Here is a 14,952-nt window from a genome sequence, read left to right as displayed (position 1 = left end):
AAAACGCTTTATTGCGAGCAGCGTAATCGTCAGGAGAGTGCCTGTGCAAATAAAGGCGATCCAACCTCTTTCTAGTGCTGCAGCGAGAGCGCGCAGCCATATATAGCCCCCCGAGTGTTATGCGACGCGTGTCAGTTTCAGAAAAGTTTTTATTGCGAGAACCGTAATCGTCAGGAGACTACCTGTGCAAATCGAGGCGATCGAACCCTTCTTTAATGCTGCAGCGAGAGCGCGTCGCGATATATAGTGCCCCAAGAGTTATGCGACCCGTGTCAGTTTCAGAAAAGTTTTTATTGCGAGCAGCGTAATCGTCAGGAGACTGCCTTTCCAAATCGAGGTGATTGAACCCTTTTATAATGCTGCAGCGAGAGCGCGTAGCGATATATAGTGCCCCAAGAGCTATGCGACGCGTGTCAGTTTCAAAAAAGTCTTTATTGCGAGCAGCGTAATCGCCAGGAGACTGCCTGTGCAAATCTAGGCGATCCAACCATTTTCCAGTGCTGCAGCGAGAGCGCGCAGCGATATATAGTGCCCCAAGAGTTATGCGACGCGTGTCAATTTCAGAAAACTCTTTATTGCGAGCAGCATAATTGTCAGGAGACTGCCTGTGCAAATCAAGGCGATCCAACCCTTTTCTGGCGCTGCAGCGAGAGCGCGGAGCGACATATAGTGCCCCAAGGGTTATGCGACGCGTGTCAGCTTCAGAAAAGGCTTCATTGCGAGCAGCGTAATCGTCAGGAGACTGCCTGTGCAAATCAAGGCGATCCAACCCTTTTCTAGTGTTGCAGCGAGAGCGTGCAGCGATATATAGTGCCCCAAGAGGTATGCGACGCGTGTAAGTTTCAGAAAAGGCTTTATTGCGAGCACCGTAAACGTCAGGAGACTGCCTGTGCAAATCAAGGCGATCCAACCCTTTTCTAGGGCTGCAGCGAGAGCGCGCAGCGATAAATAGTGCCCCAAGAGTTATGCGCCGCGTGTCAGTTTCAGAAAAGGCTTCATTGCGAGCACCTTAACCGCTAGGAGACTGCCTGTGCAAATCGAGGCGATCGAACCCTTTTATAATGCCGCAGCGAGTGGGCGTAGCGATTTATAGAGCCCCAAGAGTTATGCGACGCGTGTCAGCTTCAGAAAAGGCTTTATTGCGAGCAGCGTAAACGTCAGGAGACTGCCTGTGCAAATCAAGGCGATCCAACCCTTTTCTAGTGCTGCAGCGAGAGCGCGCAGCGATAAATAGTGCCCCAAGAGTTATGCGACGCGTGTAAGTTTCAGAAAAGGCTTTATTGCGAGCAGCGTAAACGTCAGGAGACTGCCTGTGCAAATCAAGGCGATCCAACCCTTTTCTAGTGCTGCAGCGAGGGCGCGCAGCGATATATAGTGCCCCATAAGTTATGCTACGCGTGTCAGTTTCAGAAAAAGCTTTATTGCGAGCAGCTTAATCGCTAGGAGACTACCTGTGCAAATCAAGGCGATCCAACCCTTTTCTAGTGCTGCAGCGAGAGCGCGCAGTGATATATAGTGCCCCAAGAATTATGCGACGCGTGTCAGTTTCAGAAAAGTCTTTATTGCGAGCAGCGTAATCGTCAGGAGACTGCCTGTGCAAATCAAGGCGATCCAACCATTTTCTAGTGCTCCAGCTAGAGCGCGCAGAGATATATCGCGCCCCAAGAGTTATGCGACGCGTGTCAGTTTCAGAAAAGTCTTTACTAAGAGCAGCGTAATCGTCAGGAGACTGCGTGTGCAAATAAAAGCGATCCAGCCTCTTTCTAGTGCTGCAGTGAGAGCGCGCAGCGATATATAGTGCCCCAACAGTTATGTGACGCGTGTCAGTTTCAGAAAAGGCTTTATTGCGAGCAGCGTAAGCGCCAGGAGACTGCCTGTGCAAATCTAGGCGATCCAACCCTTTTCCAGTGCTGCAGCGAGAGCGCGCAGCGATATATAGTGCCCCAAGAGTTATGCGACGCGCGTCAGTTTCAGAAAAGTTTTTATTGCGAGCAGCGTAATTGTCAGGAGACTGCCTTTGCAAATCGAGGCGATTGAACCCTTTTATAAGGCTGCAGCGAGAGCGCGTAGCTATATATAGTGCCCCAAGAGCTATGCGACGCGTGTCAGTTTCAGAAAAGGCTTTATTGCTAGCAGCGTAATCGCCAGGAGACTGCCTGTGCAAATCTAGGCGATGCAACCCTTTTCTAGCGCTGCAGCGAGAGCGCGCAGCGATATATAGTGCCCCAAGGGTTATGCGACGCGTGTCAGCTCCAGAAAAGGCTTCAATACGAGCAGCGTAATCGTCAGGAGACTGCCTGTGCAAATCAAGGCGATCCAACCCTTTTCTAGTGTTGCAGTGAGAGCGTGCAGCGATATATAGTGCCCCAAGAGCTATGCGACGCGTGTCAGCTTCAGAAAAGGCTTTATTGCGAGCAGCGTAAACGTCAGGACACTGCCTGTGCAAATCATGGCGATCCAACCCTTTTCTAGTGCTGCAGCGAGAGCGCGCAGCGATATATAGTGCCCCAAGAGTTATGCGACGCGTGCCACCTTCAGAAAAGGCTTCATTGCGAGCAGCGTAATCGTCAGGAGACTGCGTGTGGAAATCAAAGCGATCCAAGCCTTTTCTAGTGCTGCACCGAGAGCGCGCAGTGATATATAGTGCCCCAAGAGTTATGCGACGCGTGTCAGTTTCAGAAAAGTCTTTATTGCGAGCACCGTAATCGTCAAGAGACTGCCTGTGCAAATGAAGCGATCTAACACTTTTCTACTGCTGCAACGAGAGAGCGCAGCGATATATAGTGCCCCATAAGTTCTGCGACGCGTGTCAGTTTCAGAAAAGGCTTTATTGCGAGCAGGTTAATCGCTAGGAGACTACCTGTGCAAATCAAGGCGATCCAACCCTTTTCTAGTGCTGCAGCGAGAGCGCGCAGTGATATATAGTGCCCCAAGAGTTATGCGACGCGTGTCAGTTTCAGAAAAGTCTTTATTGCGAGCAGCGTAATCGTCAGGAGACTGCCTGTGCAAATGAAGGCGATCCAACCATTTTCTAGTGCTGCAGCTAGAGCGCGCAGAGATATATCGCGCCCCAAGAGTTATGCGACGCGTTTCAGTTTCAGAAAAGTCTTTATTGCGAGCAGCGTAATCGTCAGGAGACTGCCTGTGCAAATCAAGGCGATCCAACCATTTTCTAGTGCTGCAGCTAGAGCGCGCAGAGATATATCGCGCCCCAAGAGTTATGCGACGCGTGTCAGTTTCAGAAAAGTCTTTACTAAGAGCAGCGTAATCGTCTGGAGACTGCGTGTGCAAATAAAGGCGATCCAACCCTTTTCCAGTGCTGCAGCGAGAGCGCGCAGCGATATATAGTGCCCCAAGAGTTATGCGACGCGTGTCAGTTTCAGAAAACTCTTTATTGCGAGCAGCATAATCGTCAGGAGACTGCCTGTGCGAATCAAGGCGATCCAACCCTTTTCTAGTGCTGCAGCGAGAGCGCGCAGCGATATATAGTGCCCCAAGAGTTATGCGACGCGTGTAAGTTTCAGAAAAGGCTTTATAGCGAGCAGTGTAAACGTCAGGACACTGCTTGTGCAAATCAAGGCGATCGAACCCTTTTATAATGCTGCAGCGAGAGCGCGTAGCGATATATCGCGCCCCAAGAGTTATGCGACGCGTGTCAGTTTCAGAAAAGTCTTTACTAAGAGCAGCGTAATCATCTGGAGACTGCGTGTGCAAATAAAGGCGATCCAACCTTTTTCCAGTGCTGCAGCGAGAGCGCGCAGCGATATATAGTGGCCCAAGAGTTATGCGACGCGTGTCAGTTTCAGAAAACTCTTTATTGCGAGCAGCATAATCGTCAGGAGACTGCCTGTGCGAATCAAGGCGATCCAACCCTTTTCTAGTGCTGCAGCGAGAGCGCGCAGCGATATATAGTGCCCCAAGAGTTATGCGACGCGTGTAAGTTTCAGAAAAGGCTTTATAGCGAGCAGTGTAAACGTCAGGACACTGCTTGTGCAAATCAAGGCGATCGAACCCTTTTATAATGCTGCAGCGAGAGCGCGTAGCGATATTTAGTGCCCCAGGAGTTATGCGACGCGTGTCAGCTTCAGAAAAGGCTTTATTGCGAGCAGCGTAAACGTCAGGAGACTGCCTGTGCAAATCAAGGCGATCCAACCCTTTTCTTGTGCTGCAGCGAAAGCGCGCAGCGATATATAGTGCCCCATAAGTTATGCGACGCGTGTCAGTTTCAGAAAAGGCTTTATTGCGAGCAGCTTAATCGCTAGGACACTACCTGTGCAAATCAAGGCGATCCAACCCTTTTCTAGTGCTGCAGCTAGAGCGCGCAGAGATATATCGCGCCCCAAATGTTATGCGACGCGTTTCAGTTTCAGAAAAGGCTTTATTGCTAGCAGCGTATTCGCCAGGAGACTGCGTGTGCAAATCATGGCGATCCAACACTTTTCTAGTCCTGAAGTGAGAGCGCGCAGCGATATATTGTGCCCCAAGACTTATGCGACGCGTGTCAGTTTCAGAAAATGCTTCATTGCGAGCAGCGTAATCGCCAGGAGACTGCCTGTGCAAATCTAGGCGATCCAACCCTTTTCCAGCGCTGCAGCGAGAGCGCGCAGCGATATATAGTGCCCCAAGATTTATGGGACGCGTGTCAGTTTCAGAAAAGGCTTTATTGCGAGCAGCGTAAACATCAGGAGAGTGCCTGTGCAAATCAAGGTGATCCAACCCCTTTCTAGTGCTGCAGCGAGAGCGCGCAGTGATATATAGTGCCCCAAGCGTTATGCGACGCGTGTCAGTTTCAGAAAAGTTTTTTTGCGAGCAGCGTGATCTTCAGGAGACTGCCTGTGAAAATCAAGGCGATCCAACCCTTTTCTAGTGCTGCAGCGATAGCGTGCAGCGATATATTGTGCCCCAAGAGGTATGCGACGCGTGTCAGTTTCAGAAAAATCTTTATTGCGACCAGCGTAATCGTCAAGAGACGGCCTGTGCAAATCAAGGCGATCCAACCATTTTCTAGTGCTGCAGCGAGAGCGCGCAGCGATATATAGCGCCCCAACTGTTATGCGACGCGTGTCAGTTTCGGAAAAGGCTTTTTTTGCTAGCAGCGTAATCGCCAGGAGACTGCCTGTGCAAATCAAGGCGGTCCAACCATTTTCTAGTGCTGCAGCGAGAGCGCGCAGCGATATATAGCGCCCCAACTGTTATGCGACGCGTGTCAGTTTCGGAAAAGGCTTTTTTTGCTAGCAGCGTAATCGCCAGGAGACTGCCTGTGCAAATCAAGGCGATCCAACCCTTTTCTAGTGCTGCAGCGAGAGCGCGCAGAGATATATCGCGCCCCAAATGTTATGCGACGCGTGTCAGTTTCAGAAAAGTCTTTATTGCGAGCAGCGTAATCGTCAGGAGACTGCCTGTGGAAATCGAGGCGATGCAACCCTTTTCTAATGCTGCAGCGAGAGCGCGCAGCGATATATAGTGCCCAAAGAGTTATGCGACGCGTGTCAGTTTCAGAAAAGGCTTTATTGTGAGCAGCGTAATCGCCAGGAGATTGCCTGTGCAAATCTAGGCGATCCAATCCTTTTCTAGTGCTGCAGCGAGAGCGCGCAGCGATATATAGGGCCCCAAGGGTTATGCGACGCGTGTCAGTTTCAGAAAAGTCTTTATTGCGAGCAGCGTAATCGTCAGGAGACTGCCTGCGCAAATCAAGGCGATCCAACCATTTTCTATTGTTGTAGCGAGAGCGAGCAGTGATATATCGCGCCCCAAATGTTATGCGACGCGTGTCAGTTTCAGAAAAGTCTTTATTAAGAGCAGCGTAATCGTCAGGAAACTGCCTGTGCAAATATAGGCGATCCAACCTTTTTCTAGTGCTGCAGCGAGAGCGCGCAGCCATATATAGCCTCCCAAGTGTTATGCGACGCATGTCAGTTTCAGAAAAGGCTTTATTGCGAGCAGCGTAATCGTCAGGAGACTGCCTGTGCAAATCGAGGCGATCGAACCCTTTTCTAGTGCTGCAGCGAGAGCGCGCAGCGATATATAGTGCCCTAAGAGTTATGCGACGCGTTTCAGTTTCAGAAAAGTTTTTATTGCGAGCAGCGTAATCGTCAGGAGACTGCCTGTGCAAATCGAGGCGATCGAACCCTTTTATCACGCTGCAGCGAGAGCGCGTAGCGATATATAGTGCCCCAAGAGTTATGCGACGCGTGTCAGCTTCAGAAAAGGCTTTATTGCGAGCAGCGTAAACGTCAGCAGACTGCCTGTGCAAATCAAGGCGATCCAACCCTTTTCTAGTGCTGCAGCGAGAGCGCGCAGTGATATATAGTGCCCCAAGAGTTATGCGACACGTTTCAGCTTCAGAAAAGGCTTTATTGCGAGCAGCGTAAACGTCAGCAGACTGCCTGTGCAAATCAAGGCGATCCAACCCTTTTCTAGTGCTGCAGCGAGAGCGCGCAGTGATATATACTGCCCCAAGAGTTATGCGACACGTGTAAGTTTCAGAAAAGGCTTTATTGCGAGCAGCGTAAACGTCAGGAGACTGCCTGTGCAAATCAATGCGATTTCCTCCTCCTCCATTAACCTCGATATGCCACGTGGTGGAGAAGGCATTGAAAGAAATGTCCCTAAGTACTGCATGTGTACAGGATGATGTGAATCTTTTCGCGGAGTCACAACCACGTTATTTCAGATTGCACCTCTAATGCTGTAGCTCGTCTTGTCACACAACAACATACACATACCTTGCAGTTCGAGAGGCTACCTTGGAGATAAGGTTGATACAAAAGCGCACACGTTTCCAAGTGCCGAAGTGTAGGAGCAGACCCAAGGCGCACTAATTTTTATTGGGCTTTCTTTAGTTGTGCGTCATGGAATACGTGAAGGGGCGAATTTAGAATTTATCAAGCTTGATATGCCACGTGCGGACGAAGAAAGGAAACTGTACGAAATGTCCCCGATTCCTGGTTGTGGACAGGATGACGTGCATTCTCTCAGGGTGTCACAACCACTGTTCTGGTACGCGAACAGTGTCAACAGTAGGGTTCTGCTTCCGTCGAACAGTCTTGCGTAATCCCAGCATATTACACGTGAATTCAGATTGCACCTTGTTGTAGCTTCGACGTGGGGCCGGACGCAGGATCTACGGCATGAGGCCTAAACGGCAGGGGCGCGCAGCGCCACAAGAAAAAAAGCCGGACTTCTTCAGTCGGGGTCCAGACCAAGGACGATTTTTATTTTTGGGAGGGGAAACAATGCAGGCTACTTACAACGTTTGGCGCTGAGTGGCGCCCTGACGTGAATGACCCAAAACCGAAACCAGAAGCAAACACAGGATACCACATCACCTCTCCCTTGAAAGGAAAGTGCGCTACTCGCTCTCCGCGTAACAAAAGTAGTCATGAGTTACAGCAGAACACATGTTAGCACTGTAACACGCGTTTAGTGATGACATCTTTATACAATGGAAAATGACATCTTTGTTTTCCCCATTTTAAGAAAGCACGCGACATGAAAACTGGCAATGGACACGATTGCACCAAAGTTCGGAAGAGTTTCAGTACCCGTCTTGCAAGACGATGAGATGCAGACTTGCACACACAGATAACACATGAAAAAGAGTTCACAGAGTACAAAAATAGACAGTGCAAATATCTGTGTGCCCCCTGGGACAGCAGTGACGGGTGGCTCATTCTTCCTGAGCCTGACTCGAGACAGTCTGAGTGGCTGTCGTTGATTGGAGATTGTGCGTACAAGCACTTTACACTCCCAAGAAGTTGGGACAGTAACGACCGTAAGGATGCTAACGACCTAAGTAATGTTCAAAACTTTTTGGCACAAAAGCAAATTCGTATGGTGGCTATTACCGTAGTGAAATGTGCATACTACATGTTTATGCTGCAAGAAACGTAATGTACATGAAATGTATGGTATCCCTTCTACGGGGATGCTAAGAAATGAAGAAAAGTGTTCCTGCCCCTAGGATCCACTGATAAATCTGCAGCACAGCAGTAAGTACAGCGTGCACATTGCTCCCTTTATGCTGTCAGAAATCCCCCATTTGAAGGATACTACTTATACCCTATTTATCTAAGAAACATGTAAGGAAAGACTTTTGGCGTTAAGAGCCGAGTTCGCATGGGAGGGTTGAAACATCTGTAGACAGTAACTCAAGGAAGAAAGTTACTTGGAAACATAATCCTTAAACCGTTCCGGAGGTTGTCTATGACGTGTATACCTACGGAGGACTGGTTCAGGTTGTAGAGGAGGAACAGTAGAAGGGTTATTCGTACAGGGACTGGGAGGTGTGTCAGTGTCCCGGGTGCCTTAAGGGGCAGTGCAGTGTCTTGGGGAGGAGTGTCGCACGGACGTTCAGGAGACTTTTCTGCTCGGGGTGAACCTGGTGGTGGTGGCGAGACAGGTGGTTGCAAAGAAGTGACTGCAGCAGGAAAATGGGTACCAGTAGGAAGTGGAAGAAAAGGTGAAAAACTATCGTCAAAGAATGTGTCGTCATTGAAATGACTCCTTTCATTTGTTGTGTCGCCTTGACGTACCGAGTACTTCACCAGTTTAGACGCATTCCAACGCTTGCCATTTTCAAACTGGAAGGTACTTCGACCTACGTTGCGATAAATCTTGAACGGACCGGAGTATTTAGTACCAGACTTCCGTGAATTGCTTACCCTAACCAGATCGCCTGGCTGAAATGAGGACATAATACCTTGCTGGTGAAGCAGCGCACTGACACGGACACAGTGAAGACACACAAAAAAGACGACACTCGCTGCTAGCCCAACTAGGTGGTGGCTCTGTGGTGTAATGGTTAGGATGTGTGCTTTAAATTGTATAGATGCGAGTGTACGCGGGCTCGAATCCACGTGATGTATAGAGCATTGTGGTTCTTCATAAGTATGTGATTCCCTTGACAATTGTGTTCTAAATGATTACTCACCAACTAGCCCAACTTTCCACTTTAAATGAGGACATTTGGTTGCGCGACAACGATCCACATACATTTTAGTATTTTCCTATTTTTCACGTACTCTACTCCGCACTTCCTCGCACAACTTTGGAGAAGCAAATTCAGGATGAATTGGATGCATGTTTCCAACGTCCAGCCGCGTTCGTGGTTGTCGACTATGGAGCAGCATAGCTGGAGACACACCGGTGGTCATACGTGGAGTCAAGTCAAGTCAAGTTTATTTCCAACATGTACAAGGTACAGTGTTGAAGGCCACCCTGGCAAGAAAGCTGTAAACATACAGCTTGACGAGGCCAGGGGGCCACCACCAGGCAACATCAGCATCGCACACATCCGCAGTGCAAACAATAAGCTTTCGTAAGTAGCTGCAGTAATACAACACGTGGTACATATCCACTTCCCTGAGCATGAATAGATCTTTACACATACATAATCATTAAGAGCGCATTCAAATTCGGGTGGATAATGTTAGCGCCACGGAAATATATACTGTTACACTTTAAAAAATGAACATTATTAAAAGCAATAATTAAAAGGAAGTTAAACAACAGTAAAGAATGTGCACGTGCAACTTAAAAGAAATGAAATGAATATACATGTGATGAGTACATTGTAAATAGGTATGAAAACCAACTAATTTACAAATTTTAAACAGTCAGGTGAAATTTATCAAAGACAAAGATATCGCAAAACCTGTAAATCGCCAAGTATTCTAAGACCACAAGCCTGAGGTCTCGCTGTTCCAAAATAGCAATCTGTATGAGTTCTTGAAGAACATGGTTAAATCTTTCTACCTGGCCATTGGCCTGTGAGTAGTAAAGAGGAGACAAGAAATGCCTCTTTCCTTCAGGAAGTTTTCGAACTGTGCAGACACAAACTGTGGTCCATTGTCGGACACTATAGCATCAGGACATCCTTCTCTACTGAATATGGACATGAGACTGTGCATGACGGCTTCCGATGTTACGAATAGCATAAAAGCAACTTCGGGCCACTTGGAATGATAGTCAACCACGACCAAAGCAAAACGTGCACACTGTAGAGCACGATCAAGAGGGCCGATTATGTCTATCGCTAACTTCTCCCATCGTCTTAACGGCCATTCGACAGGTTGTAATGGAGAAAAAGAGGGTTTGGCAGATTTATCTGCCTGTTGGCACACAAAGCAGCTTCCCACGAGTTCATCAACTTGCCTGCTCCCTCCCCCTTCACCTTACTAGGGCGGAGGAAGTTGTGCTTAGGAGGCTTCGGGCCGGGGTGGCCCTTACACCGGCTGTTGTCTCAAGGTGGAACTGGTCGCATTTACCACTGGGTGCTACGTGTCCATACTACTCCGTTCCTGTGGTGGAATCAGATGCACACCACCTAATATGGACATGTACGGGTTTACAATCGGAACGCTCGCGTCTCCTACTACAAGCCGGCCTCCGCTACAGTGTGACAACCAGCTATGACCGCTGGATACATGATAACAGATTCCACAAAACACTGCGTCAATTCATACACAACACAGGCCTCACAGCACACATATAATACACATACACGCTCCAAGAATTATGCCCTAAGGGCAAGCCTTTATCGCAATAAAAAAAAAAGAAAAAATCAACTTGCCTATCCATGTGAGGCCACCAGTAGATGCGGAAGCTCCGCAGCAGTTCTCCATCCTTTTACTATTTGGCCTTTTAATCCTTGGCACACTGGATCAGCTTGTGTGGCTAGTTGGAATTTCTCCTTTGTAATACAAGATGAAACTAAAGACACTATTTCCTCATCTAGAGCTGGTTCACATTCGGGAGGGACAGGTAGGCGTGACAATGCGTCCGCAATGACATTTTTGTCACTTTTACAGTACTCAATGGTGAAATTGTAATATAGCAATCTTGCATTCCACCTTGCGATTCTTAATGGTCGCTGTCCGTGACCCTTTGAACATAGCAATGCAACTAGAGCTTGGTGATCAGTTCGTAGAGTGAACTGTCAATCCCACAAGTAAACATGCCAGTGTTCACACGCAAACAGACATGCCAATGCTTCCCGTTCGCCTACTGAGTGCCGTCGTTCTGCGGAAGACAACGTACGAGAAGCAAAAGCTACTGTAACGAGCTCGTTTCCGCATTTTTGCTGCAGGACGGCGCCTATGCCAACGTCAGCAGCATGAACCATCACAACAATAGGAAGATGCGGTTGAAACATGCGCACTACCGGGCGTGATGCAAGTACGTCTTTAATCGCCTGAAAGCTGTATTCAGTATCCCGATCCCAGAAAAAGGATTGTCCTTGCCTTAGGAGTTTCCTAAGCGGTTCCACTACATCGGCATACTGCGGGATGAATTTAGCATAATATCCCGCCAGGCCCAGACATGAATGTAGAGTATTTTTGTTCTTAGGCTGTGGTGCCTCCACGATTGCCTGAATTTATCTATCCACCAGTGAAATGCCGTTTCCAGAAATTTGATGTCCTAGAAAAGTTAATTCTGGGACACTGAATACGCACTTGTGCATGCCTGCATTACTCATTCTAGACAGGATGGTTTGCAAATTTCTGTCGTGTTCACGTTGGGTGTGACCCCATACAAGAACATCATCAGGGTAGCACAAGGTGCCTGGGCAGTCTTTTAAAACAGATGACATGATGTGCTGGAAAGCGGATGGCGCAGCTGCCAAACAGAAACACACACGCTTGTAGCGAAAGAGACCGTTATGAGTGATAAAAGCAGTAAGCTCACGGCTTTTCTCGGACAATAAAACGTGATGATAAGCGGACTGCAAGTCAAACTTACTAAAGACAGTAGCACCAGCGAGTCGATGCAACAGTTCGTCAGCTCTCGGCAGCGGAAAGGCGTCGATGATGATAGCCTTGTTGGGGTCTCGAATATGGACGCAAAGTCGAATTGAATTGCCCTTCTTTCGAACGACGACGAGCGGAGAAATCCACTAGGACGCAATGACTCGTTCGATGGCACCCGCTGATTCGAGCCGTTGCAGCTCGGAGGATACTTGCTCACGGAGAAGCAGAGGTAAAAAAAATAAATTATGGGGTTTTAAGTGCCAAAAACACTTAACGATTATGAAGCACACCATAGTGGAGGACTCCGGAAATTGTGCCCACCTGGGGTTCCTCAACGTCCACCTAAATCTAAGTACACGGGTGTTTTCGCATTTCGCCCCCATCGAAATGCGGCCGCCATGGCTGGGATTCCATTCCGCGACCTCGTGCTCAGCAGCCCAGCACCATAGCCACTGAGCAACCACGGCGGGTGAACCACAGGTAGAGGACGCAGTTTCGCCGAGACTGGTTGCACTGAAGCTCGGAGACGAACGTCGTGGATGAAGCCCTTTTACAAGTCCCAGTTGTCCTGAGAACAGATGGGCGAACTTTGTTAAAGCGTTGTGCGGAAGAGACGGAGCCTGAACGCTTGGGTCAGCTGGAAGTCTTGATACTTGATGACATGTGAGCGAAGACCCTTGAATATCAATGCCTAACGCTTGAATTGCGTCTAAACCCAGAAGAGAAGTGCCTTGATTCGTGACGTGAAATGTCACTACTACAGCCTTGTTGCGGTACTTGCCGCGCACAGAGAAGCATCCTCAATACAGAATTTCCTGCTGCGAATAATTCTTGAGTCGAAGATTCGAAGGAAATAATAGAAAAACCTTGAAATGTTCTTAGTATAGGGAGCTGTTTATCAGCGACACCATAGCTCCTGTGTCCAGGAGCAACTTGAGTGTAGTATTCGCTATGAGGACTTCGGCGCGAATTGTTGCCGGACGGGAATTCGGTGCTTGAATTGTCAGCACAAACGGGACTGTAGTGGCCGATTCCGTATCAGCGGTAACGGAAACAAGCTGCGTTCGAGCAGGAGACTGTTGCTGCGTTCGGTTCCTCGAACGCAAACCGAACCGTAATGTCTCACTTTTCCGCACGCACGGTAGGTAATGTGCTTTGCCGGACAGGCTGGATCGCATGCGATATGGTGAGGTGAACCACATCGGTAACAATGGGGTGCGAAGTCTCGACTGGCTTCGTAGAGTTTGGGCCAGGCGTCACGTTGGCCGGCCTCTCGAGGATGCGACTGTCCGCCATGCCGTTGATCGCCATCTTGAAGGCAGCGGGTTGATGGAGAAGGGGGGTGGGGACCGCCATCTTGCGCGCCCGGACGAGCAAGGAGATGGCTGGCGACGTCATCTTGACGTTGCATCGAGACGCGCTGAACAGACGAGCTGTTGAAGACTTGAAGTTCCCTGTCAACTTGCTCCACGCTTCGTCCGATTTGCTCGGCTTTCTTGAGCGTGAGGGACGATCCTTCGTAGAGTACCCTTTCTCGTATTCTTGTTGATGCGACGCTTTGGAGGATTTGGTCGCGAAGGGACTCGTCGTGCCGAGCGCCGAACGCACAAGCAGGCACTAGCGTTTGTAGCGCGATGACGAAGCCCTGAAAGGTTTCCCCAGGTAGTTGCTTCCTGTCCAGGAAGATAATGCGGTGCATCAGGGGATTGGTGCTTTCTGCGAAGGGCTGGTCGAAGATGCGAAGAATGTCTTCGAACATAGTAGCCATCGGGTCCGTTTGCGACGCATGGTCGTAGCAGAGCCGCTGCCCTTCGAAGCCTAAGTTATTCAGTAAAATCTCTTTCTTCCTCTCGTCTTGTAGTGCCTCGCATCCGTTCGCCTGGAGAAACGTGCAAAAAGAACGTTTCCGTGTGAGCCACGGTACCGAAGGAGTACCGGGTAATGCCAGGAAAGGCGGCATCGGGGGTACGAACGCCATGCTGGGCACCGAGAACAAAGGTGAGGGAGTTGAGGTGGACGACGTCGAAGTAGACGTAGCGTCTTGCATGCCGGAAGCAGAACAGCAGAAGTAGAACGGCAAGGGGTAGTAGTAAGTAAAGTAAGCGGTTTATCTCGACGCCGGTATGTTGTAGATTCGATGGGGCGGCCGGACGGAGAATCTACGGCTTGAGACCTAAACGGCAGGGACGCGCAGCGCCGCCAGGAAAAGCCGGACTGCTTCTGTCGGGGACCAGACAAAGAATGATTTTTATTTCCGTAGGGAGAAACGCTGCAGGCAAGTTACAGCGTTTGGCGCTGAGTGGCGCCCTGACATAAACGACCCAAAACCGAAACCAGTAGCCAACATAGGATACCACACACCTCTAACAATATAACACGCCTTTTTACACAACAAAACACCTCACGTTAGGACCTTATTATCTTCAGTTGTTGTACTGCCTCTCTATTTGACTTTTGTATAATTTATTTGAATTTTTGGTTGGATATTGTACCACTATCCTCTCAGTTTTAACTGTTCTGTCTTTCTTCTTTCTCTACTGCAAAGGCGAGAGCTGTTCTTGAGCATTTTCTGAAATAAATGAAATGAAAAAGATTGTAAAGCGGGTTAGCTAAGAGCTGATATATCTAAATATAACCTCATCTTGTTGCCATCGAACGTAGGAACATGTTGCCCGGTGTGGTAGGGCCTCGATCGGTGAACAAACTTGAAGCCGCCATTGACGACGGCTGACCTCGCTTTTATGGTGAATATCCGTTTCGTAATGTTTGTTCTTCCATCGTTCCATAGATAACCCTTACTAGGGGGAAATTATGCACAAGATAAATAAATAAAAAATAGATAGATAAATAAATACATAAATATAGCTGAAAGCTATGCAACGCCGACCATCAGCCACATTCGAGAGAGTAAAACACTCGGCTGGCTTGTGGGAGACATCAACCACGGAGGTAGTTGTTGTTGAGATACGCGGCCCCGGTTGATAAATATCATAGAGCACAAGCAATCGCCGGTAAGTCTACTTGCCCTGTACGATTGTCCGCAGTCTCAGTGGGGATGGACACTAATTACACCAGTTCCCGTTTCGCCGACATATAGCATCGGGCGGTGGTGTTGTTGCGAATGTAACTATCGGGCATACGAGCCTACATGAGATGTACGAGTGCGTACATCGGGATGTACGAGTGGGAACATGCCTTGTAA

Source organism: Dermacentor andersoni, chromosome 6 (assembly GCF_023375885.2).
Source record: "Dermacentor andersoni chromosome 6, qqDerAnde1_hic_scaffold, whole genome shotgun sequence".
NCBI classification, from domain to species: Eukaryota; Metazoa; Arthropoda; class Arachnida; order Ixodida; family Ixodidae; genus Dermacentor; species Dermacentor andersoni.
The sequence above is the reverse complement of the archived record's forward strand: the minus strand, read 5'-3'. Positions refer to the sequence as shown.